Below are 25082 nucleotides of genomic sequence, written 5' to 3'. Positions count from 1 at the left end.
TGATCTGTGCTATATAAGCAGAGCCGAATTGCATGTATAATTTGTAAAATGCATAGGTTAAACTTCTCTTAATTGGTGATAGAACATGTGCCTTTAAAGTCTATGAGGGCATAGAAATTCAAATGAAAGAAATGTATAGATTTTTTAGATAATTAGGAGTTGGAGTTAGACATTCAAGATAGGAAAGCCCTCATGAATAATATGAATGTAACTAACTCTACTAGTAAACTTACTTTAATAAAAGACTATGTACTAATCACTACACTGAGTGATTTATGTATATATGGTATGATCATCCCTATTCTTTACAATGAAGTCAACTCATTTGTCTCAAGTAAGCTAGTAAGTCATGGACATAGATGCTGTCTGGTTCTGAGTCCTATATGATTCTCAGGTAGTTTGAGCAGCAGCATGGTACAAGGGCTGGAGCACTGGACCAAGAGTTAAGGGACCTTATCTCTGGTCTTGACTCCAGCTCAGTGCATGTTAGCCATCTTTCCTGCCTCTAAATGATGAGGCTGGGCTGAAACTAGGGCTCCAGCTCCAAGGTACTGTGTATTTGATGCTTTGTTCAGGTTTCTACTCTTAAAAGATAGATACCCATGTAAGCAGCACTTCTTGATTGGGAGCAAAACACTTGCTCCTAGATTTTTAAGAGAAACTGTGTTTAGCTTTAAAAAAGAAATTGAAAAGAAAGGTACAGTCTCAAGAGGCAGACAGAGCTGGGTCCACATCCTGGCACTACCTATGCCACCTGGCACAAATGACTCCACCTCTGTAGGCCCTGGCTTCCCCCTCTTTTTGATGGGCATAGTTATACCTACCTCATTTGGATGTTCTGAAGATTAAATGAGATAACAGGTCTTGAGCAGTGGATCATAGCAGGATTTCAACAAATTTCCTTTGGCGTCAACTTAGACAATTAGAGTCAGGTGCTGAAAACCTAAGTTAATAACTACTCTTCCGATAAGAAAATTAATTTATTTCCTGAAAACAATCTCCTGAAAATTATCTGGAACTTTTCTTCTTTTTAAACTAGGCCTTCTTTGGTGTTTTGCTTTTTTTTTTTTTTGCTTTTTTTTTTTTTTTTTTAAAAAAAACCAACATCCCCAGGAGCTAGGTACTATGATTGTCCCCTTTTTACACTGAGGAAATAGATGCATAGAGATATTAAGTAACGTGCTCAAGATAAACATCTAGAAAGTGGTGAAGGAAGGAATCAAATGGAATCGTCTTGGTTTCAAAGCCCGTGCTCTAAGTGCCACCTCTCACATGACACAAAATCATCCCAAAGAATCCCCAATTTTGAATCAAATGAATGAAGTATCAACAGTGTAGTCTAGCTGCCTGGCAGCATTTATAGCTCCTAAAGCCAACACCAATTTTTCCCAAATGATTTGAGCCCAGCCAATTACAGTGAAGACCCTGGGATAGTTTCTCTGTTCATTGAACAGCTTGGGTGCCACAGAAATACCCTCTATCCCTTGGGTAAGGATAGAGCAGATTTCTAGAATATTAGAAAAAGTTTAAAGCAAAGGCAGTTTTCATGGAATCTGAAGTAAGAATAAAGCAGGTCCTGAATTTGAAATTAATTTCACTATTATATACAGGTGCACAAGAAAGTGTTCTTCTCCCCCAGACAAAAGAGTGGGAAGGACTCAGGAAGGCCCAACTTGCAAACTCCCCAGTATCAAGTGGCTGCCTTCAAAATCCAACCCTTCTCTTCCCAGCTCATTTCCAGTATGTATTTGCAAAGGCCATGCCATTTTTGAAGGTAAGAAAAAAAGTCAAACATTTATTTTAATAAGACAAAAGTTAATTAAATATTTGCATTCTAGTTATTAGGATTTCAGTTTTGCAGGTTAATAGTGAGCCTCTTTAAAGAATTCTCCTTTGTGATCTCTCTACACCAAGATAGGTTGAATGACACCTGAAGCATTTCCATATTCTTAATTGTCCGGAAAGAAGTGTTTCAAACAAGTTAAATCCTTCACCAAAGAAACACAAAAAATAAAACACGAGATAGGCATCTACCAAAACATTTATATATCCATCTCAGTCATTCGGGATGCAAAGATGTAAATAACAGTAAACTACAGGAATTAAACTGCGAGCTCAAGAAAGACAGAAAACACCCTTTCCAAATAATGAATTATTTTCTAACCTTGCAGACACCTCATTTTTTACATCTTAATGTTAATTGCAGGGTAGTTTTGGCTGAGTAGTAGTTATAAGAGTAACAGTAGTTAGTACTTATTAAGCTCTTATTATGCAACATGCACTGCACTGAATCATTTACATAAATTATTTCATGGAATGCTCACAACCCTATGAGGTGAATGCCATCATGTTCCTATTTTTATGAGTGATGGAATGGAGACTCAGAAAAATAAAATGAACTACCCAAGGTCTTGGAACTAGTACAGCAGAGTGGTTGAGGTTCTTTGTGAATCCAGGCATCTGATGCCAGAACCCAAATCACATCGCTTTTCTATCCCAATCCGTCTAGGCAGGGAGAGTCCTTGCCAATATTTCAATACGCCAGCATGAGAGTGTGCGTCTCACGGAGTGAGGAACCCGTTTCCTTCTTGTTCACTGTGAGTCATTCCAGGGTCAGGCAATGAGTCTGACATCTACATAGTGGGCACTCAATAGATAAATCAAACAGCTGGCTGAATCAAATCGAATGTGCTTTCTAGGTACCCAAATATGACAACAGGTTTAGGCTTGCAAATACTCACAGCTCTGGTGGGTCTCTCCTACATTTGGTGCTTAAGAAAACCTTGCAATTTAGCACAAATCCATCCTACGGTTTGTGATTGAGACAAACCTGCTCTGTGATCCATCCTTTTCTCTAGACTCTGATGAAATCTAGTGTCAATCAAAATGCAAAAGAGATCCAATAAAGTGATGCCAATTGAATCACACTGATTTAATTAAAAATACATTGAGTGTTTACTGTGTCACAGGGCCAGGAAGACCAGACCCTGCCCTGAAACAGCTTCTAATCTTAAGGGGAGTGAATAAGACAAGTACACAAGTTACTCTAAAAAAAAAAAAAAAAAAAAAAAAAGAAAGAAAGAAAGAAAAAGAAAAGGTACATGTCAAAAGGGAGGACTAAAGAGACAGGTGGATCTCCGGGAGGGAGGAATGAGAGTTGCTAACTTGTGTTTGCTCTATCAGCACTATCTAATGCAACTTCCTGCAATGACAGAAATATTCTCTCTGCACCGCCTAGCATGGTAGCTCCTGAGTGGCTACTGAGCAAGTGAAATGTAGCTGGTGGGAATGAGACATGGAGGTTTTATATTTTATTTCAATTGACTGGAATTGCATTTAAATAGCCAGATGTAACCAGTGGCTACCACACTAGGCAGCACAGCCCTAGATCTCCAAACTTAGTTTTCATGAATCTGGAGATTGTTTTAAGGGAATGCACACTGTCATGCCTCATGGAGATTTTGATTTATTAAGTCTGGGATGGGGTCTGGGAATATCTGTGTATTTTTAAAAGCACCAGAGTCCCGTCATGCAGACCACATTTAAAAAGACTCCAGCCTTAGTCTAGCTCTGACCTACCACCACTCACAGGCTCAGAGGATCCAGCAGGCATGTCAGCAAAGACACAGGTAGCCATGGCTTTGCTCTAAGTCACACTGTTTCATTCTTCCAGTCACTCTTCAGAGTGTTCTCAGAGGTGACTCAAACTCTTTAAGTCCAAGGTTATGTTTTATTCATCCTGGTAGGTACTGCACTTAACACAGTGACTAGCCTGCAAGTGTTCAATGAAACAACCAGAGTACGTCACAAAGTATATTTAGACCTTTCTTCATTTATTGCACTTCTCTTGCTATACCTGAGAGAACAAAGGCTGTCTGAAACAGGTGTATGGACTCTTATAAAGTTCACGTAATTTGAATCCAGAAGGAAATACGTAAGAATTATTTTACCTAAACCCTTAGGATGGAAGCAAGCAAAGGTTTCCATCAGAATAGAGCTCCTCTTTTCAAGCATCAGAGTACACCATTGCTCTCCTTATTTACTGTATTCGAATATAGTAACTGAAGAGCAGTTTACATAGAAAATAACTTAAACAAAAAATGTTCAGCCCTGTATGAAATGTCATGACTCCCACCATATTCCCTAAAGAAAAGGCTGAATGAAACTTTTTAGAAATTAAGAGCTTTTGATGGCAAATTTGCTACACAGGGCCTAGTAGAATGCTAGCCTTAGAGGGGGTACTCGAAAATGACTGTTGAATAACAAATACGCCTTTTTAGGTGATACCTATTTGTTTTGTACTTTAGGCATTTTAGTTACTTCCTATTAAAAATATGTGTCATTTCTAGATCACATTCTTAGACAACATAATTACAGAAGATATGAAGTAAAAGTAATTCTAAAAACTAGCAGGGCAAATGAATATTATTGTGAGAAAGGTAGAGATGGTTTTTGAGAACTCAGGAAATTATTTCTAGATTTTTCCAACAACAACAACAACAACAAAAAAACGAGAATGGGAAAACAGGATCCCTGAGAAGGCAGCTCTTTAGAATATGAGAATGAACATAGGCTTTGGAGTCAACAGATTTGAGATTAAAATCTAGCTCCACACATGATACTTTTCTAGTTTCCACATCTTCCTTTGAGAGTAGTGTCAGCATCCTTTCCTCATGTGGTTGTTAAAAAGATGAAATGAGTTAATATGTACAAAATGCCTACATCATTTACCATGAGTCCATCCCACGATCTGGGTCAAAGTGCTTGTTAGTTACGGATTGTGGATTCAAAAAAGATGTTGAAGTCCCAATCCCAAGGACCACAGAATGTGGCCCTTTTTTGGAAATAGGTTCATTGCAGATACAATTCGTTTAGATGAGGAGTACACTACTGGAGTAGGCTATAGGCTAGGCCCCTAATCCAATATGACTGGTGTCCTTTAAAGAAGAGGGAAAATGATGTGAAGACAGGGACACACAGCAAAAACACCATGTGACAATGAAGGCAGAGACTGGAGTTCCACAGCTGTAAACCAAGAAATGCCAAAATTTGCCAGCAAAGCCCCAGAAGCTAAGAGGCAAGGACTTATTCTCTTACAGGTTTCAGAGGGAGCATGGCCCTGTTGACACCCTGATGCTTTCATCTTGGACTTCTAGCTTACAGAAATGTGAAATAATAAATTTCTATTTTTTTAAGCCACTCAGTTTGTGGTGCATGACCATGGCAGCCCTAGTAAACCAAATAAGTGTAAGATTTTAAAGTAGTTAACATTGGGCTGAGCACAGTGGCTCACACCTGTAATCCCAGTGCTTTGGGAAGCTGAGGCAGAAGTACTGCTTGAGCCCAGGAGTTCAAGACCAGCCTACCAACATAGTGAGATCCCATCCCTACAAAAAATATAAAAATTAGCCAGGCGTGGTGGCGTGTGCCTGTAGTCCTAGCTACTTAGGAGGCCGAAGCAGGACGGTTGCCAGGAGTTTAAGGCTGCAAGGGAGCTGTGATCACGCCACTGCACTCCAGCCTGGGTGAAAGAGTGGGACTCTTGTCTCAAAAAAAAAAGTAAAGTAGTTAATTGAAATGTATATTAGCTACCATCTAAATTATTTTTATATGAATGCTTATTTTATCAAATAGGGTCCTGACTTTCCTCACCCTGCTTCTCCCTGTTGTACTCTTACTACACATGATTGATTATGAAAAGAGTTTGCTTTCTACTGTTGCCTGTATATCCTACAGATAGGGAGACAGAGGTACCTGTTCCTTAACTTTAAAAGCTGTGGTAAGCTCCATGATCTTTGTAACTTCTTCTAGGATCCAGCAGGCTAGACTTCTTATTATTCATGAACTACCTTAGCTCTGTGCCAAAATCATTTTCCTCCCATGTTCTGAAAGTCACACACCAGATACAGTTTGAAGAATCTTGAGCCTTTAGTCTTTCACAGCCCTTTTAAACCCAAGATTCTATCATAGGCAAAGAAAGTAGGATGAGGGAAAAAATTTTTTCTGTTTAAATCACTTGTAAGATCAAGAAAGTTTTGTTTTTCTTTTTAAGAAATGGACTATTTGCATAGCTGGAATCATAAAAGTGGCAATTTAACATAATTGAATTGAGAAACTGACAGAAGGCCCAGCACAGAACAAAACATCAACCAACAACTGGGCTGTTTTTATTGTTCCTTTTTAGTACCAGCAAGTGAAGTTATTAAAAACTACCATGAAATCAATTAATTTTAGTCTTTTACAGATTATTTTAATTCTCTTCCTGTAATATGTCTATATGAAATAATTGCTTTGTAATTAGCTGCATGATTAAATGTTAAAAGCTAAATCTTTACTTTGGCAGGCTTAATATGCCTGGAAGGCCCAGTTGCACGACTTCTGTTAAGTATTTCTCAGTACAACATTAGGTATCCTCACTTCAAACAGATTTCACCATGCCCTGTTAATCAATGTTGCATAAGGAACTGGTTGCTACAGTGGTTCCGGATTGTACATTCAACACTACACATACACCAGTGGAAAAAATAGACCCGTCACTGTGGGTACTGAAAGTGCCAACATGTAGGCGGCTAATACCGAGCCATAGATTTTTGGATGCTGATCAAGTCAAGCAATTCCATTAGACTATATCAGATTTGCTTTTGCTCCCAGACTGAATTAAAGTTTAGTTTGTAATGGAGAGGATAATTCTCCTCATCAAGGAAATGGCTAACATTTTCACATTCATTTCAGAACATTTATTGCATTTTTCTCTGCTCATCTAGAGCTCTGTACTGTCTTTTGTTATATTTTTTAAACCAGTAGTAATCTGTACTAATTATCTGACATTTTAACAACATTTTTATTAAAAAAAAAAAAAAACAAAAAAAAACCCACTAATATCCAATGTCCTTAAGATGGGAGCCTTTAGCTCTGATCTAGTGATATTTCTCTAAAGAGCCTGACTGCTTAGGATTCGCTCATTAGAAGACGAAGTGCTGTTTAAACTTTAGACTGAGAAAATGTCAAGAACATATCCCTTCCACATTAAAATGTTCCTTTAAAATCTGAAGACAGATATACAGAAGTGTGCATACATTTAACATAAAAGTTCCTGCTAGTCAAGGTTAAAGACAGCAGTGCTTGGGTGAATGACACAGTACTTGTCCTTTGACTTGATAGAACCCAACCACATTGAATGCCATCTTTTTTTAAAGAAGCAAAGTAAAGCCATCTGTCCCTGAACTCTTAAAATAAACTTTGTTTCAAATTCCTTTTCTAAACTAATTTTTATGACTATTTCTAATAAAGACTTAAAGAACTAGACATTTTTAATCACTGCAAGGAAATGAAGTAGAGGTGTGCCTGCTTGTTGAAACCTTCCCTCTGAAGGCTTGGGGGTCACAGTGGGTCTCTAAGTAAGTGGCCAAAGACAGGGGTGGGGAACAGAATACAAAACAGAAACTGTGGAAGGTGCTTCACCTACATTCTTACAACACTGGGACAGAACATCGGTTTTCCAGCTTCTAGATGGCAGGTGGCGGGGCTTCTCAGTCTCCACAATCAGGTAGGCCAATTCCTGTAATAAATCTATCATATCTTATCTATCCTATCAATCAATCAATCACCCATCCTATTCATTCTCTTTCTCTGGCGAATCATGACTAATTCAAGTAATGTCACAATTCCCACAGCTATAGGTGAACCAGCTGAAGTTAAAGCCAAGTTCGTTGCACAGGACCTTTCTGTGATACCACCTGCCTTAATTGTCTTATTGGACCCCAAGAGTACATTGCGGCCTTCTTTTAGACACGTAGAAGAAAACTAACTTGTAGAGTGAAACCTTCTAATGCTCAGGGAATTTGCGAATTAAATTTTCTGTTTGACTGAAGGTTTCCTAGAAAGCTTTTGTAGTTTCAAATTGTAATACCTGTATTTTTGCCTTTAATAAGGGTGGTTATATATTTTTTATTAAGACATAGTTTTCTTCAAGGCCCTAATAATGAACTCATATTGGAATTTTTTTTCTTAATCAAAAGCCCTGGTTAAATTATTTTCTTCCAGTCTTCCCTTTTCTTCTAAAAGTGGACTGAGGGTGGAGGGGATCTAGTTAATTAGGATTTCTGTTAATCAGGTTTTTTAATTGTTTTGGTAAATTAAAATCAGGTGAAAGTTATGTCCCTGAATTTGAAAGAGTTTCTTATTATAGCTTTTCCTTGATGCCAATGTGTTCCCCTATCTTAGTATGCATTTGAAACTAATGGTCCGATACTCAAAGTGCTCAGATCATCGATGACCTGGACACCATAAATCCACCAGTGCACATTAGTGGATGGTCCTTAATTACACAGCTTAGGCCTGTGTAATCATATGGTGCAAAGGAACAGCTGAGAACATTAAAATGCATTACAAATAATAGTGCATTCTATAATCTCTCTTCAACTAATATGTTTATTATTAAAAGTAAAAAGAAAACTTTTAGTTGAATATCCACATTGTCCTGCATAACCATTAAAATATAAAAGAATCCAGTGCTATTATAAGATCATCTTTATTGGTTTACCTCCTAGTTTTCTAATAGAAATTGTAGCTGGATTTTGAACTTTTAATATAGAAATGTTTTAAATGAAGCAAAATTAAAGTTGTCTCTTAGAAAGACTAAAGAAAGGTTATTTCTTAATAAAATAAATTTTAGAGTAAACTGCAGTGCAATCACACGTACCTTAAAAATTTCTGTAGAGTTTTTGATTTAAGGGGACATAATTTAAACTATAGAACATTCAAATGGTTATAATAGTGAGGAAATATATTTTAATGGTGGTTTATTATTACTTCAAATTACATTTAATTGAGGATAATGAAGACATAATTTGAAAACAAGACCAGAAAATGAGAATTATTTTATTGGAGAATTAAGCAACATTAAGTAGTATGCTTCAGCAACTTAGCATAAAATGTGAGCAAGTAGTTTATTTTCACTTCAGGGTTTTCAAGTCTCAAAAATCCAACTAGTACCTATGTTGGCACTCACCAAAAAATTCTGGGTACACAAATATTACCATCAACATGTGGCTAGTAAGTAGGTTTTTGTACCATTCCAAATGCCCACAGGAGTGATAGAAATGAATTAAAATAGTTTATTGAGCAACTCTTCTGTGTAAGGCACTGAGGGCAGTGGCAGGGGAGGTGGGGAGAGCTGTGGAGCATCCCAGATGGAGGGGGAGTTGTACACAAAGCGGTGGTATTCTGAGCCAGTTGTGAGCATTTCTTTCCAAATCTGAGTTCAGAGACATCACACTGGTAGCTTACAATTGGTCATAAAAAGGAGGGCTTACCTTTTTAGAGAGCCAGTTGTTAAACATTTACAGGCATGCCACTACTGTAAAGGTGCCAAGGCAGCAGACACCAATAGGGGACAAAATAGGAATGCTTTCATTTTGAATGGGATTTTGGTTATGCCACAGTAGCAATGGAAATCAAGACAGAAAGGTAGGATGGTTCCTAGATATGGAGGGCCTTTATGCTTCACTAAGGAGTTTTCTCTGATTTCTCATCCTTATCAGAGACTTAGAAGAAAACAGATGGTACATTAAAGAGGGAATGAATAAAGAAAGGTTTTAAAAAGGGAACATTTATAAGATGTCTTACTCCACTCCTGTCACTACAATAAAATACTTGAGACTGGGTAATTTATAAAGAATATAAATTTATTTTCTCACAGTTCTGGAGGCTGGGAAATCCAAAATCAATGTACCAGGAGATGTGGTGTCTGGTGAGGCCTGTTCTCTACTTTGAAGATGCTGCCTTCTTTCTGTGTCTTCACATGGCAGAAGGGGGCAAAGACAAAACTGAAGCCGTGTCCTCACATCCTCACATGGCAGAGGAGATGGAAGGACAAAAGGAGACTAAAGAACTCCCTTCAATCTCTTTTATACAAGCATTAGTCCACTCATGAGGGCAGAGCCCTCATTACTTCATCACTTCCCCAAAGGCCCCACCTCTTAATACCATCACGTTGGGGTTTAAGTTCCAATATACAAATTTTAGAGGGATGCATACATTCAAACAATAGCATAAGGGATGGGCAAGGTTAAAGTCAACTCAAAAAGGATGGGCAAGCAACCCTGAGTGAGCTACCACAGGATGCAGAACCCAACAAGAAGCAAGGGACCCATTTATGGGTCTAGTCCACAAACATCTGATTCCTGGGGTACAAAGCAAAGTGGAAAGGGGTACCGGGTGGAACTGGAGGGACATCAAGAATATCCAGCACAATACTATAGCCAGGGGGGACCATTTAATGCCTCTTTACAGGGGAACCATGGGATCCCGTCTATAATTCTGAAAGATGAATCCACCAGCTGTATGTTAGACTAGAGAGGAGGCACACTACATAGGGGGAAACTGGTTAAGAAGTACTTTCAATAAGCTAAAGGAGAGGTGATAAGGGCTGGAATTGGGGTGGTGTTCACAGGAACAAAGAAGAAGTGCCATATTTGGAAGACACTAGGGAACTATAACTAGAGAGGCATCTATTGGATACTGCAGTTGACTAGATGTGCAGACAGGGGAGGGAAGAGTTAAAAATAATTTCAAGGTTGAGCCTGAGTGATGTGGTAACAGCAGTTCTCAAAACAAGATAAGGGCCAGCAATGGCAGGAGCTCATTTTGGAAGTGGGGTGAGTTTCCATTTGAATGATTAGAAGAGGGCGGGAAAAGACAGGCTGGAGTACTTCTCCTCCTGCTTCCCTCCCTGCTGAGTCAATAGGCAGGGGTTTCGATCCTCTACAAAAGGAACATTCTCTCTCCTCTTGTACAGCCACAGTTCACTCTGCATCCCGGAAACCACTTCTTCCTCTTGCTGCTTCAGTGATGTTGTGATTTTCAGGGTGAAAATATGCAGCAGGCATTTGGAAACAAAGGACTGGAGTTTGGAAGTGACATTATGGTTGGAGAGAAATTTGGGAGTTTTTCTCATAATCTAGTAAGTAGAAGACTTAAGATCTCAAGGGACACAGAGAGAAAAGCAGGTTAGGAATAAAAGGGTGCAGGGGAGTCCAAGATTTACTGCCATAAAGCATGCAATAAAGGATAACTCAGCATCTTGCTGAAAAATAACCAACTCTATCCCCACTATCTTTTTTTGATAAGTATTTAGTAATAGTGTCTAAATTTACTTATAAGTCAATACAAAGATGGAACAAAGAACAAATACAAAGAACAAAACAAATTGTTACAAGGGCAAAATGCTAACTCAGTGTTGAAATGGTCTAATATTATGACCCATAATTAAGATCAGGCAGAAAAGTACATCTCTCCACTGAGGACAAATCAATAACAACTAAGTGTTATGGTCATTAGAGCCCCAATGAAATTGCCATCTAAAGCTTGTGGAAGATCTTGTCCACTCACCATCAGTCACCTTTGTTCATGCGAACAGCAGCCAGATGTGGCTAAGTGCATTTTACACAATGAGTTCATGAATGAGAATGATAGTGCATGCATGAAGCATTTGCATGCCAAGCAAGAGAAATGTTTCAGCTATCACCAAACTACTATAAAAAATCTACATCTGCGGGCAACACAGGTGATGTGTTGTCAATTAGCAAGTGTCTCAATCAGAGGTTCACTACAATGAAAGGAAAATGTAGAACAGGGAAGAAAAAGGCAATGAAGAGCAGAAAATAAAACAAAGTAAGCTAATTTACTAGACACTATGTGCCATGTTCACATGCATTATATCTTCCCATTCTCACAAACTTGTGGTGCTACATCTTTCTTTTTTTTTTTTTTAAACCAAGATTCAGAGAAGTTAATCAGCATGCTCAGAGCCACACAGAAATGGAGAAGAAACTTTCTTCCTGGCGTGCCCGACTTGGCATATGCCAGTCCACACATGTAAGACACTGGCATGCCACCCAACCTGCCAAGACTCAATAGAATTGCTCACACAATTTCCCTCTCCACCAATTCAACCCTTCTGTTATGGTGACATATCTCTTCGGTATAGGATGCAGTCTCTTGGTTTGCTGAACTTTGTACAAGTTCTGCCTTCTCTGAACTCCAAGTGCACTTTGGAAGTAGGCAGAAAAGAAGGTCCCCTTTTATTCTATTCTAAGCCTCACTGGTCTTCTCCCTGTTGATCAAGCATACCAAAGTCCTTCTCACCTCTGGGCTCTGGCTTACAAAGCTCTTCCCTCTCCATACCCTTTGCCTGGCTAACTCTCCCATGACCTTCAGATTTTGGCTTAAAATAAACGTCACTTCTTTAGGGAGGTCTTCTCTTCGAAGGCTTTATGTTACATTCTCCTGGCCTCATGTACTTCTTCACTGGACTTAACACAGCCATCATTTTACACTTACTTGTGTGATAATTGGATTATTGCTTTTATCTCACATCAGACGGCAAGCTCCACATGGGAAAGGAACACACATCATCTGTTTTGCTTACCACTGTACTCCCAGCTCACAGAAAAAGATCTGCATACAAGTGGGGCTGTCGATATCCGCCAAATGATTGCAGTGAATGTCATGTTCTAAGAACTGTACCAAGTGCTTTCCCGTACATTCTCATAGCAGCCCTATGGGTAGACATTATTTCTCCTTTCTACAGATGAGTTTGGGGGCAATAAATTGAGTCTTTTAACCAATACTGAGCATAGCTATTACGTGACAGAGTTGAGATTCAAACCTGTCTGGTCTGAGCCCGTTTTTCTGCTTTGTTGCAGAATTCCTACAGATGATCACTTAATTATTTTGATTTGCTTCTATTCACTCTATCACCCCAATGAGTCTGGAAACTCGTCTGGACAGAAATAACACCATGTACATTTTCTTCAACCCTCATATCACCTTTCTAATAGCACTTGATACTCAACATGCATTTAATGAATACTTTTTGATTAATAACACTTCCTTGGCAATAGTATCACAAAAAGCATTCCCAAATGAGCTCAACTTTCTATAATAACCTCTCTAAAGCAGTAACATAGTAATATCTCTGAGTATAATACAGGTTTATGAACTACTCATTTTCTACCAAAATACAGATGAAATAACTTTGTAAAAATTATTTTAAAGAAGCAATATGGTAAAATGAAATAGACATATGATATGGAAATCCCTTTCCTCTTTCAATGACTGAATATTTGCTAAGTACATTTTCCACATGCCAAATGCTTTCATAGGTGCCAGGGACCTAAGACTCAGTCACAGTCTTTTCCCTTAAGGAGCTGCTTGGTGGTGGTGGTATTACAGGATGTAAATAAAGATAACACATGCTAGACTTGAGTGAGGACAAGGAGATGTGGGAAAATCAAGGACAGTGTGACTAACTCCGTCTGGAGGAAAACCAGAGTTAAGAGTATTGTTCCTACGCATACTTCTTACTAGCTGTAAGATACTGGGAAGATCCTTGTCTCGGGTTTTTTTTCCCACATCTTTAAAATGGGGATAATACATAACTCCCAGAGTTGGTATGTGTTCCTCTCAGCACACTTAGAAAACTCTATTTATTGGCTTGCAAGGGTAGCCAGGTGGCCAGCTGTGCGGTACTGGCTTTCCCCCAGAGCTAAGAGTCTGGATATCTACAATTACCTGTAAATGTGATCACAGCAATTGGGAGGCACTGATGATGAGGATTAAACAAGACAATGAATATGAAGTTCTCTACAAATAATTACTATTTCCATCTCACAAAGAATTCAAAGAAAATCAAGTTAATGGTATCCTCAACTCTTCCCTTCATGTGCAAGTGAAAATCAGCTAGCTGAAACATGGGAGGTGCTAGGGAGGCCAACTCATAGCAACCGGCCTCTGTGGATTCACCAGGGATCTCCCTAAGGGTCACACCTGATTTGGCTTGCCTGGTGACTCTCTCTCTTTTTTTCTTTCTTTCCTTTTTTTTAAGAGACAACATCTTGCTTTGTCACTCTGGCTAGAGTGCAGTGGTGTGATCAGGAATCACTGCAGCCTGGACCTGCTGGGTTCAGGTGATCCTCCTGCCTCAGCCTCCCAAGTAACTGGGACTACAGGTGTGCACCACCATGCCCAGCATGCCTGGTGACTTTCTCTTGCTTCCAGAAAGATTTGTGGCTAAATTGCACTGTTGTAATCTGGTCCTAACCAGGAGCCTTGTGGTTTGGTCAAGATACAAGGTAATGATGATACTAAGAATTAACAATAACAATGGTAGCTGCATTGTCTATGGACCATTTACAAGATGCTCAGCATTGTTCTCAGAGTTTTACATGGCCCAACAACCTTAATGTTACAATGGATGCAGAGAGATGAAGCTTTTGGGTTTGTTACAATGTCTTAAATTCAGCTCTTCTTGGTGGAATGATAGCTCTGAATCTAACACATTCTCTTTATTTGGAAAATGTGATTCCATGAATTACCAGTTAGGGGCATTATAATATTTTCAGATAGAAAAGAGAGAGTGGGATACAGAAGAGGATCTAGAAACAAACAGTAAAAGGCTCTAATGTATTCACCTGTTTGCCAGTTCTTTCAAGGCACATCAGCAGAATCCAGATTTCTCATGTCTGGACAAATATAAAGCAATCTAGGGGTCAACCACGAAAGGTGACAGCCATGTGAACTACTGGCTTCATAAAATACCTAGTCTGAGTCTTCTTGTCCCTTAAAATCTCTCCGCTTGCCTCAGAATTAGCATCCTCAGAATGCAGACCTTGTAGCAGCAGAAATATCAGATGTGAACATAAATACTTATACTCATTGCTACTATATGCTAAGTATGTACCTTGGAACAGGAACTGTTCTAAAGACTTTATATGCATGTTCTCACTGAATGATTCCAACGATTCTAAAAGGCAGGCTCTATTATTATCCCATTTTGCAGATTTAGATACTGAGGTTCCATGAAATCACTCTAGATCACACAGCTGAGAAGCAGTTCTGAAACTAATTCTTCCCAAATCTAGGACATGCCTTGTTACCCACTCCTTCCCCTGCCTTGGGCTGCACGTCCTGTAATACGATGGCAATGACTGACACATTGCTCTGATGCTTCACTTGCCTGTCCGAAGGACACCTTAAAGCAAAACAATCTTTAGAAGCGAATCTCAAGCAGTAGTTTTTAATACTGCTAGCAGTTTGAAGCTCATAAAAATCATTCAGTACTTTTCATGGCTGGGCGTGGTGGCTCACACCTGTAATCCCAGCACTTTGGGAGGCCGAGGCAGGTGGATATCTTGAGGTCAGGAGTTCGAGACCAGTCTGGCTAACATGGTGAAACCCTGTCTCTACTAAAAATACAAAAATTAGCTGGGCATGGTGGCAGGCATCTGTGATCCCAGCTATTCAGGATGCTGAGGCACAAGAATTGCTTGAACCCCGGAGGCAGAGGCTGCAGTGAGCCAAGATCGTGCCACTGCACTCCAGCCTGGGCGACAGAAACAAGGCTCCATCTTAAAGAAAAAAAAAATCATTCAATACTATTCATTAGATTCAGCAACCTACTTATTTCTGCAAATATCGGCAGTAATTTTTTCAAAATTAATCACTTTACCTGTCTTTTCCCTGTGTAACAAAAGATGCTTTTCAATTTTTAGACACCTTCTAAATTTAGACAATGATGATATAACTTAATAGGCAGTGAGATGGTAATGGTTAGGAGAATGCAATCTGTATGTATTCTCATCCCTTTAAAATGATTTAAAGAGGGTTTATAAATATGTTGTTAATAATAATTTTAAAAGATAATTCAATGATTGGTTAAATAAAAATACCAAACTAGATTTCAAAATTAAAAGTAGTAAAAAAAAAAAAAAAAAAAAAAAAAAAAGGTGATTTATTTTACATAGACTTTAATATGGAATTATGTAATGTTTTAAGCGGAATGGGCTGAAAGCTAACGTAGTCCAGTCCTCTTGTTTTATCGCTGCAATTAAAGAGGAAGAAACATAGCCAAGCACTTTAACAGTACAGGTTTCGAGTCAGACAGACCCAAGTTCAACCGCTGCTTCTCCACTGACCAGCTCGTCCCCTATCATTCACAAGTCACAGAGGCAGTTCTTGAAAATGCCCTGCCTGGGAAGCAGGAATGCCATAAACTGAGAATTCAAATAAAGGACTCTCTCCTCTAAAACAGATGTGTATCCATTCATTCATTCATCCACTTGACAAATATTTATTACATACACACTAGTTGTTTGACCTTGGGCAAGTTACATAGTTGCAGTCTGCCTTGGTTTCCTGAGCTATAAAGTGGGTGTCTGTCTACATTACAGAGTTGCTGCAAGGATTAAAGGAGTTAATGCACATAAGGTGTTGGTGGTGGGTCTTAACACGTTGAAAAGGCACAGTGTAGGATATCATTATTCTACTGCTACTACTATATGCTACGTTAGGAAAAATGGTGGTCACTAAAGCATCTCATTTGCATAGAACTAACCTCTCGCTACAGAGATCCATCCTGGTAGTGAAGCCATTTGGGAACTTGTTCGCCGGGACTCCAATTTGACAGTGTGAATGAATGCATGAAGAGAAAAATATCCCACCAGCATTTGCCCACTATTTTGTGTTTTGCCTTCAGATGGCTTTGAAGTGACCTACGTTTTTCACATGGCCTTCCCGTGAGAAAGGATGAGTTTCTGAGTATGTGAGGAAGCTGGCTATGTCCCTGTAGAACACAGCAAAGCTAACTGGTCCTTTGGGGGTTAGGCCTTACATGTAGTCCTCACTGCATGGAACCACAGTCAGTTGGAATAACAACCTGGAGAAAGCCAGTCATTGCTACTGCACTGTCCTTATGGTTCTCTGACGGTCCGAAGAGTTCATGTAGATTCCACATGTGTCCTGGAAACGCTCAGGATATGGCTGAAGTCCTACCTAACTCTCACTCCCGATCCTGGAAACCACAGAGAATGAAAAGAACCTTGAGTAGTCGTGCGGCTTCTCAGTCTTACTTCTCATAGGAAACCTTACACTCATCAACCCAGAGAAACCAGAAATAAGACCTTGAGGGAAAGTTCTCTCCAAAACTCGTTCTGATGTGCAAGTCTTACTAAACAAACAACAAACAAACATAAGCTTGTATGAAATCTGTCTCCCCTGCTCTATATGTGTGAATATCTGTATACACTGATCATTATTCTCTGAAAGTTAAAATGTTCCTATCAAAGAAAAAACAAAAATCAACAAAAAATCATTAAAAAATGTCCATTCTTCCCACATGTTCTGGGTTGTCCTATTTTCTATCTCGTTTTCTAACTCTAGCTGCCCTCTCCTATGAACCTTTCTTCCCAGATTGTCACAAGTATTTTTTAAGTGGCTAAGGTCAGCTTAAGATAAGCCATTAGGGAGGGGGTGTGGTTAATCCTTAGGTGGAGGGGAAACCCAGTTGAAGTTTCCCTGCATGATACTTTTTAATTGATGTGTCGCAGGTCCTTGCTTTTTTCGGTAACCCAAGAGCTAGCATGCTGAGTCACCGTCATCTTGTTTCTTGTTACCGGTTAGGACTCCACAGTTTAGGAAGCAGCTACCATCTGAGTGGAAGACACTAGGTCTGAGAGAGGCAGGAGTCTCATGTCTTAGCCCACCTCCAGTCTTCTCCTAGATGCGTGACCCCAGACAAATTCAACTTGTGCTAGGAAGAGGAGCCTCACAAGACCACTTCTTTTACAGATGAACTTCATTGAGTGACTTGTCCACAGTCACAATGAACCTTTCCATGACTGTGATCTCTCAGTTATTGGGGAAAAGGAGAAAGAACAATCACATTTGGTATCTCAGGATGTTACAGGTCAAATGAGATACATATTTAAGGATCTGGCAAAGTTTAAAGCTCTAAAATATGAGGCAGTGACAGCTTTGTCAACTCAGCTGCATCTTCTCTTCATGCAGCGTGTGCTGTCCTACGTTTATTGCTATCGACTTTCTGTTTCCAGCCTCCTCTCCTGTTTACTCAAGACACACTGAATTCTGACCAAGTCCTACAAGGAATTAACTCCATCTTCAGTTTAAAGTTCTCGACAAACTTAAGGAGTCTACCCTCTCTCAAGCAACCATCCAACATACTTATGTTCAACGAGGCTAGATCGAAAATCGTCTCCCGCTGAGCACTTGTGTGGCAGGTAAAAGCCCGTTCTGTGAATTAACCAGTATGTTTCATAAAGCCTCTGCTGGCAGCCGACATCTGAATTAAGGCTGCTGCTTTTGTACTTCTGTAGCCTGCACTCTCACCATCATAGCACACTATGCTGCACTTGTCAGTCTCCTTTCTGTAACCCTGACTAGACTGAAGCTCACTGAGGGCAGAGGCAGGATCCTTGGCACTGCTGACATTTGGACCAGATAATTCTTCGTTGTGGGGCTGTCCTGTGCTGTGCATTTTGTTGAGCAGCATCCCTGGCTTCTACCCATTAGATGCCAGTATACCACCCTCATTTCTACCCTCACTTGTGACAGCAGCTGACAAAAAAAGGTCTCTAAATATTGCCAAATGTCCCCTCAGAGGCAAAAATCACCCTTGGTTGAAATCCTCTGTGCAGAATGCCTTTTTCATGCAGAGCACTCAAGAAATACTTGTAGGAGAATGCACAGGTTGATGGAAACAAAATGCTCCAATGTACAAGCTGCAGAAAAATCAAGCTAACTTATTTTAGTTTTATTGCTTTCTGTAACGCCTGGCATACAGCAGGTGCTCAACATATACTTGTGGGGTGAACAAATGTTTAATGATTGTAAATGGCTTCCTGTACCCCTGGTAAAATTTTTCCCCTCAGGTGGGCCCAGGTGAGGTGGTGAGCAACTGTCAATGCTAGGGAGAGAACAACAAAATCTCTTAGCTATGGAATTAGGGACTAGAAACATCACCTTGCAGAAAGGTAGGGGCTGTGCCCAGACCATTAGCTCTCCATATAATTCTAGCTCTTGGGACAGAAATCAAATTATTTGCACTGGTAATATTTAAATCATCTACCAGTGTTCCTGGATCCTTTAATGCACAACTCTGATAGGGCCGTGAAGCACCAGGAGGGTTGCAGGACATCCAGAAGGTCAGACATTGAGTCATTAGTGTCACTGCTGGGAATTGAGCCTGCGCCTTCCTGATTCTCTGTACAGTACTTGATTACACTGATTATTATGGATGCAAATTAAGACTTATCACTATTGTGAAATAACAATGCAGGTTAATGATATTCTTTATTGCCATGCTAACATTTTTTTTCTAGAGGGGAAAATTATAGGCATGAAACCAATTAAGCCACCTTTCTTTCTTTTAAAGCTTTTTTAGTTTTTCTAAAGGATGATTCTTTCTATGGCTCACTGCTTAATAGTGCAAACTCATTTTTTGTTTCCTAGGTCTTACTGAGATAGATGCTAATATTGGTACTGCCCACTGTCCCCCTACAAATTGAAAATGACTAGGCTAATACATTATCTCACAAAGGGCAGTCATAAATAGGAAGAGCAAATATTTTGAAATGAATATTCAACGGACATTCTCCTGAAGAGGTTAGGCATTGCTGGAAATGGCTCCCTTGAAAAGCTTTGTTTACAAGATTGCCCTTTCCTGGACACCCCTGTAGGATGGCTCTCTTCCCTGGATTGAAATGGTGGCTCCAGAATACAATGGCAGACTAATTTATGTGTTCCCCAAACTTAAATATTCCTTTACTCCCAGGTCTACAAAATATCTGCCACAGAAACCTTTCACATAGAAGGATGTCATGTCATATGTATATTGTTAATGTAACTATGGTAACCAAAAATGCCACCAGTGTGTCTGTTTCATACACAAATGAGGGGACAGCTGTGGAGTCCACATGTCTGCCAGTGGTATAATAGATGTGAGCTAGGACAGCCTGGGTTGGAAAATTACAACTCATTTATATTAATCAGAGCTTTCAAATAACACTCCAACCTCTGAGCAATAAAGAGTATAAATGGAAGGCAATAAGCCACTCTAAAAGCAGTTTTCACTCCACAGATTTTAAAACTAAGTGTCTTAAGCTGATACAGCAGCATCTTTAGAGGGTACTCTGAAGTCAGAGTGGACAGGACCTTGGGAATGTATTATTCCAAGTTCACCCTTAGCTTCTTCGCATCTCAGTTCACTAGGTAAAATGGTTCCATATAAGTTAAACGTTTATGTTAATTGTGGTACTGGAGGTATGGCTTACATAAACCTTTTAGTAATCTCGCTGATTATGGCAGTTAGTCCTTCCAGCCTTATTCTCCCAACTTGATTATGTTATACATGACAAAATTGAAGATTGGTATGGAGTTAAGCAACTGATCCAAGATCTTCCAGCTATGACTGGATAATAGCTTGCTAACCAATCAATCAACTGATAAAATTGTTAATAACTCCCGACATTTGCCTAGAGCTTTGAAAACATTCAAAAAGTAAAACACACAATAGTAGTAAAGCTTGCATATTGTTTCTTTTAAAAAACTGTAACATAAAATGGTATGTATTTTAATTATTGGATAGTACGCTTAACAGTTCTACAGGGTGCCCATAAAGTCTGGAAACATTTATCATTTTATCATGGATTATAATGCAATGTCAATAAACCATTTATCATGCATTTATCTATATTTGAAAACTTGGGAGGCTACATTCTGTAATAGATCTGTAAAGCAGGTGAATGCTAATATGCTAAAACAAGAAATTAAAAAGCAAACTTCACCTAAAAAGACTTGAGAACAAATGGATCCCTTGGTCACTAAAGTATTGAATTTTACAGATAGGGTTTAACTTTTATCTCTATTCTGTACTTTGAGCCAAAACAAGAGAGAATAAATGTTTTTCTGACTTCATCTATATAATTTCATCCTGAATTAAATATTAATCAAAGCTCTATTCATGAGTTAAAGATACTTTCATTGTTCCCAGAAACATACGACTCTAAATGATCATATGATTCTAAAATGGAATTTGCTTTATCTCCAGATTGGCTTAACCCAAAGTAGATGTTCAGCATAATTTTTAAAAATTAAATACAATATTTGAATAACCTGACATTAGTGCTGAAATGAATCATTCAGAGAACTATTATTTTGTAACTTAAAAATAAATTTTAAGTAAGCATTATGCAAGTCTTGTAAAAATGGCATCTGCATCCTATAATTTACCATATTTTATTTATGACTTATGGCCTACTTATGGTGGTATAAAAAGCCCACCATTCTGATTATTTATCATCATTATTTATATTCCACTGGCTTGGGAAGTAGCAATATAACTCTGTAGAGACCGATTTTCTTTAGTACCTAGTATATTCCCGTGAGTGTCACTGCTTTAGAATATGTGGTAATGGCTCTAGCAGTTTAGGTCAAGAAGATAGCCTTAGCACAGACTAACTAGAGATCAGTGGTTGAGTTTTTCCTTGCTTTCCCAGAATTTCAGACATTAACCAGAGCTAGCTGAGGTTATTTTTTTAGAACCACAGTCTGCAGTTGGATCCGGTCTTGAGATCTTTTATTTAGCAGAATGATCCTTTTCTAATAATTAAACACTTTATTACTTTTATTTACCAAGGAATGAGTTCTAATCTTTCCTTTCATTAGACTTGCAGAGTAAAGATTACACAGGCAGGTTAACTGCCAAAGATAAGGTTTCACAAATGTGAGCGTCGTTTTTAAGTTACCAGGTTTCAAAAATACCTTGATAACTTTACAACAAAATGGTTTATAGTCTAGAAATGTCAAGTTTATTTTAAGTTACCCTTCAACTCTATCAGGAAGACAGAATTCCAGGCGTGAAGAGCCAAATTAAGAGTTTATTATGATGATTTGTTACTTTCTGACTTCTATATAGCTCTAAGAGAGAAAATGCAAACTTGGCTATAACATTTTCTTACTGAAAATGGATTCAATTCATTTTTCCCCTCCTGGGAAAATATGGCCTTATGTATAAAAGGCATTGAACCTGCAAAAATAACTTAAGGGAACATGTAAAATAGCAGACTAACATCTGTTGTCCACCCCTCCCCCCAAACACTGGGCCCTCCAAAACAATGTTGTCTTTTTTTTTCTGGTGGGGGGTGGGGGGTGCTGTATTTTAATGTCCCTTTCAGTGAATATATAGGATACAGGGGCAAATGCTGTTCCGTGAATAAGTTCTTTTTCCCTTCAACAGTGTTTGAGGTTGACAAAAGAAGAGGCCACTGGGGCTGGTTAGTCGTAGGTATTAATGAAATCGCCTGCCTCACGTGCGGCCCACACTGCCTGCCTTTTGTTCAGCTGTCGCACAATGCCAAGAGGTGAACAGTGCAGTGTGGTCACTCAGCTAATGTTAGACACAGCAGAAAGGCCCTTGCTCCACAGTCTATTGCACGACTGCCTCCCCGTTCACTGTTCTGTGACCTGAAAACCATTAGGGTAACTAGGGATGGGACAGTTGCATCACCTCCAGTTCTACAAGTTTGGTGCCTTAAGAACAGAAATGACTTTGACCAGACAGTGGACATTCTCAGGAGATCTTCATGTCGGTCAACGACAACGATCTTCTACTGTAATGAATAGCTCTGAAGATGAGTACCAAATTTGAGCAAGAGTCAAATTATTAAAAGAAAACTCGAAAAGTTGAGGGGTGAATTCAGAAATCACTTCAAGCCGCTGGAAGTGGGTTAAAGTTACTGTCTGCTTCACACAAACCTTTTCCTAACTAGCACAGAATATCCAGCTTGAATACTGCACGAATATATACAGCCAGGTAAAGAGCAAGCAGCACTTTGAGCTTTCAATACAATAGCACTTAAAGAATTTGTCTCTTGAATAAAGGTGTCAGCAAGCCATGGAATTTCCAAACAGAAAAACTCACACTGTGTCTTTATTCTATTTTCTTAAGGTCTATTGTTAACTGAAGACTCCTTGTCTTTTCAAATTCCTTCATGTGAATGGATGAGGCCAGACATCTGCCAGGATCCGCTCACATTTGCATGCAAATCAGAGACTTCGGGACACATATGGCCCTGGAGCCAATAACACTTTTACTCTAGATTTATACTGATTAAAGTGCCTTCCTGAACTTTCCACTCCTCCAGCCCTAGCTTTTAAAAATGAAATAATGAGCCTATTCCACTAATATTATTTAGACTGTCATGGCAAAACAAAACAAAACATGTTGTCTTTTATCCTCCACGCAAAAGCCCAAGTCGGCAGTACCTGTTCCCTCAGCCAATTAGAATTCCACTTTTCCTTTACTAATTTAGGTTTGGGAATGAAAATACTTACGGTGGGATGGGATTTATACTCTTAGCCTTTGCCTGTGAGGTTCAAGTGCTTCAAAACCATTTGTACCCCGGCCAGTCATTCCCTCACGGCCAGGCTCTGTTCTTGGCGTTGGGGCTACAGCGGTGAACACGGCAAGCAAGGTCCCTTCTGGATCTGGCATCCGGGCCGAATCGCCTGGTCCGCGTTTCCGCGCGGGCTCCCCTGGAACCGTCCCGGGACGAGCGGCCCTCCCGCTGCTGGACTTTTCCCCCCAACCCCAGCCTGCCAGGCAGGGACTCCCTGGGCAGGAGGCGGGCGCCGCGGGAGGCGGGGAAGCGCCGAGTCGGCGGCTGCCCACACCCCTCTCCACGCAGCACAAAGGACACTCGCTGGCAAACTTTCCTCGCTTCTGACCCCGGCCGAGCCGGGAACTCAGCGCCGGCTCTGTTCCTGGCGGGGATGAGGCTTCCCTAACATTTTAGGCTCTCTGGCAAGCGTCCTTAGGGTGCCACTCCTTCTGGGCTCAAGGCTCACAGGCTGAGGTCTGTCCCTGCGTGGACCGCGGAGAGTTGGGTAGATTCTTCCCAAGGCTCTGACTTCAATACTTTCAATGCCTTGTCCATTATGCCTCTTGCCCCTTTCTCTTACCAAGGCCACCGCCAAGACACCCTTTTTCTTTTCTCTCCCCATAACCCGTCACTTTCCTTTCCCTCCTCTTGCTTGGCCCTCTTTCCAACTCCCTGGGCACCCTTTCCGCGCTGTTCTCCAGCCCCAGCTGCCTTCCCCAGTTCACATCCCGGCAGCCCTCCTCCCTCCCAGTCCCCGGGCACCACCCTCCCCTGGTCGGCCCCTGAAATCCATCGGGCTCGGCTCCAGTCACTGCCTTTTTCCTATTTCTCTCTGGTCTGCCTTCCCAACTAGCGCTCTCCCACACCTTTGTTTTTTGGTAAGGGGGACAGAGGGAAACGGGGCACTATATTCCCGTTTCCCGACTTCGTCATTTTCCCCAGCTCCATGAGCCGCGCTCCCTCGTCCCCCTTAGGCCCGCGATCTTATCCCGAGGTTCTCCAGACCCTGCAGAGTCTCCCACGCCACCAAGTTTGCCTCTACTTCCCCACAGTGCCTCCCACACCTCCCCCGCGGCGCGGCCGGCCAGGGCACTTACCCCGAGGCCCAGCGGGTGGGGGTGTTGGGGTGCGCACGGACCCGGCACCCGCGGCAGCAGCAGCAGGAGGAGGAGAAAGACGAGGAGGAGGACCGGCTGAGCGGCGCCTCCTTCCCAGTCCGCAGCGCGCACTGGCTCCTTGGGGGACCCCCGGCAGAGCACCAAGACTGGAAACGAGGCGGCGACACAAGCAACAGCTGCTGCACGAGGCTGGGCTCAATCGGCTCTTGGAGGCCAGGGCAGGGGGAGGCAGGATTGGGAAGGAGGGTCGAAGAAGTGGGGTGCAGAGGGCGGGGCAGCGAGCTGCCAGGTCCTGAGGAAGGCGCCCCAGGCGCCTAGGGATGCCGCCGCGCAGTGGCCGCCGCCCGAGCTGACGCCGCCGGCCCCTCTCCCTGCCCGGCGGGCGCTTGCAGCCGCGGGCGCACGGGCCTCGCCTAGTTCCGCCGCTAGCTGCCTGCGCCTTCGGTGCGCCCCGCTTTGTGCTCCCCGCAGCCGGCGTGCACCTGGTGTAAGCAAAGGCGGTCAGCTGATGGGCCGCGCGCGGATTGGCTGCTCCGCCGTCTCCTCCCCTCCCGCCCGACCCCCTTCCCGGCCTCCCCCTCCCGCCCCCGCCCCCGCCCTCGGCTCAGCCCCGTGCTGGGCACCATCTGTAGACCGCCCAACAAAGGCGCAGCGCGGCGGGCCTCGGGTGGCCGGGCCGCGCTGCGCCGCCGCGGTCGTCGCTGCAGGGAACAGCCGGCCGCCGCTT

The 25082-nt window shown here is 41.2% G+C and overlaps 1 protein-coding gene across 3 annotated transcripts in view; it reads right to left on the bottom strand.

Annotated features, from left to right (window-relative positions):
* The window catches only part of LRRN1 (leucine rich repeat neuronal 1), a 45127-nt gene extending 20307 nt beyond the window's left edge, over positions 1–24820 (bottom strand). For 2 of the 3 annotated variants that reach the window (XM_074032750.1, XM_005547659.5), the window contains exon 1: positions 24335–24820. The gene's annotated coding sequence lies outside the window, so the exon portion shown is untranslated. Of the gene's footprint in view, positions 1–23190; positions 23471–24334 lie in introns of those variants that run through there. The other variant, XM_015446204.4, reaches the window with a different exon arrangement.
* Between the last annotated feature and the right edge of the window lie 262 nt (positions 24821–25082).

This window comes from Macaca fascicularis, chromosome 2 (assembly GCF_037993035.2).
Source record: "Macaca fascicularis isolate 582-1 chromosome 2, T2T-MFA8v1.1".
Classification (NCBI taxonomy): domain Eukaryota; kingdom Metazoa; phylum Chordata; class Mammalia; order Primates; family Cercopithecidae; genus Macaca; species Macaca fascicularis.
Note: the sequence above shows the minus strand (reverse complement) of the source record. Positions and strands in the feature narration are given on the sequence as shown.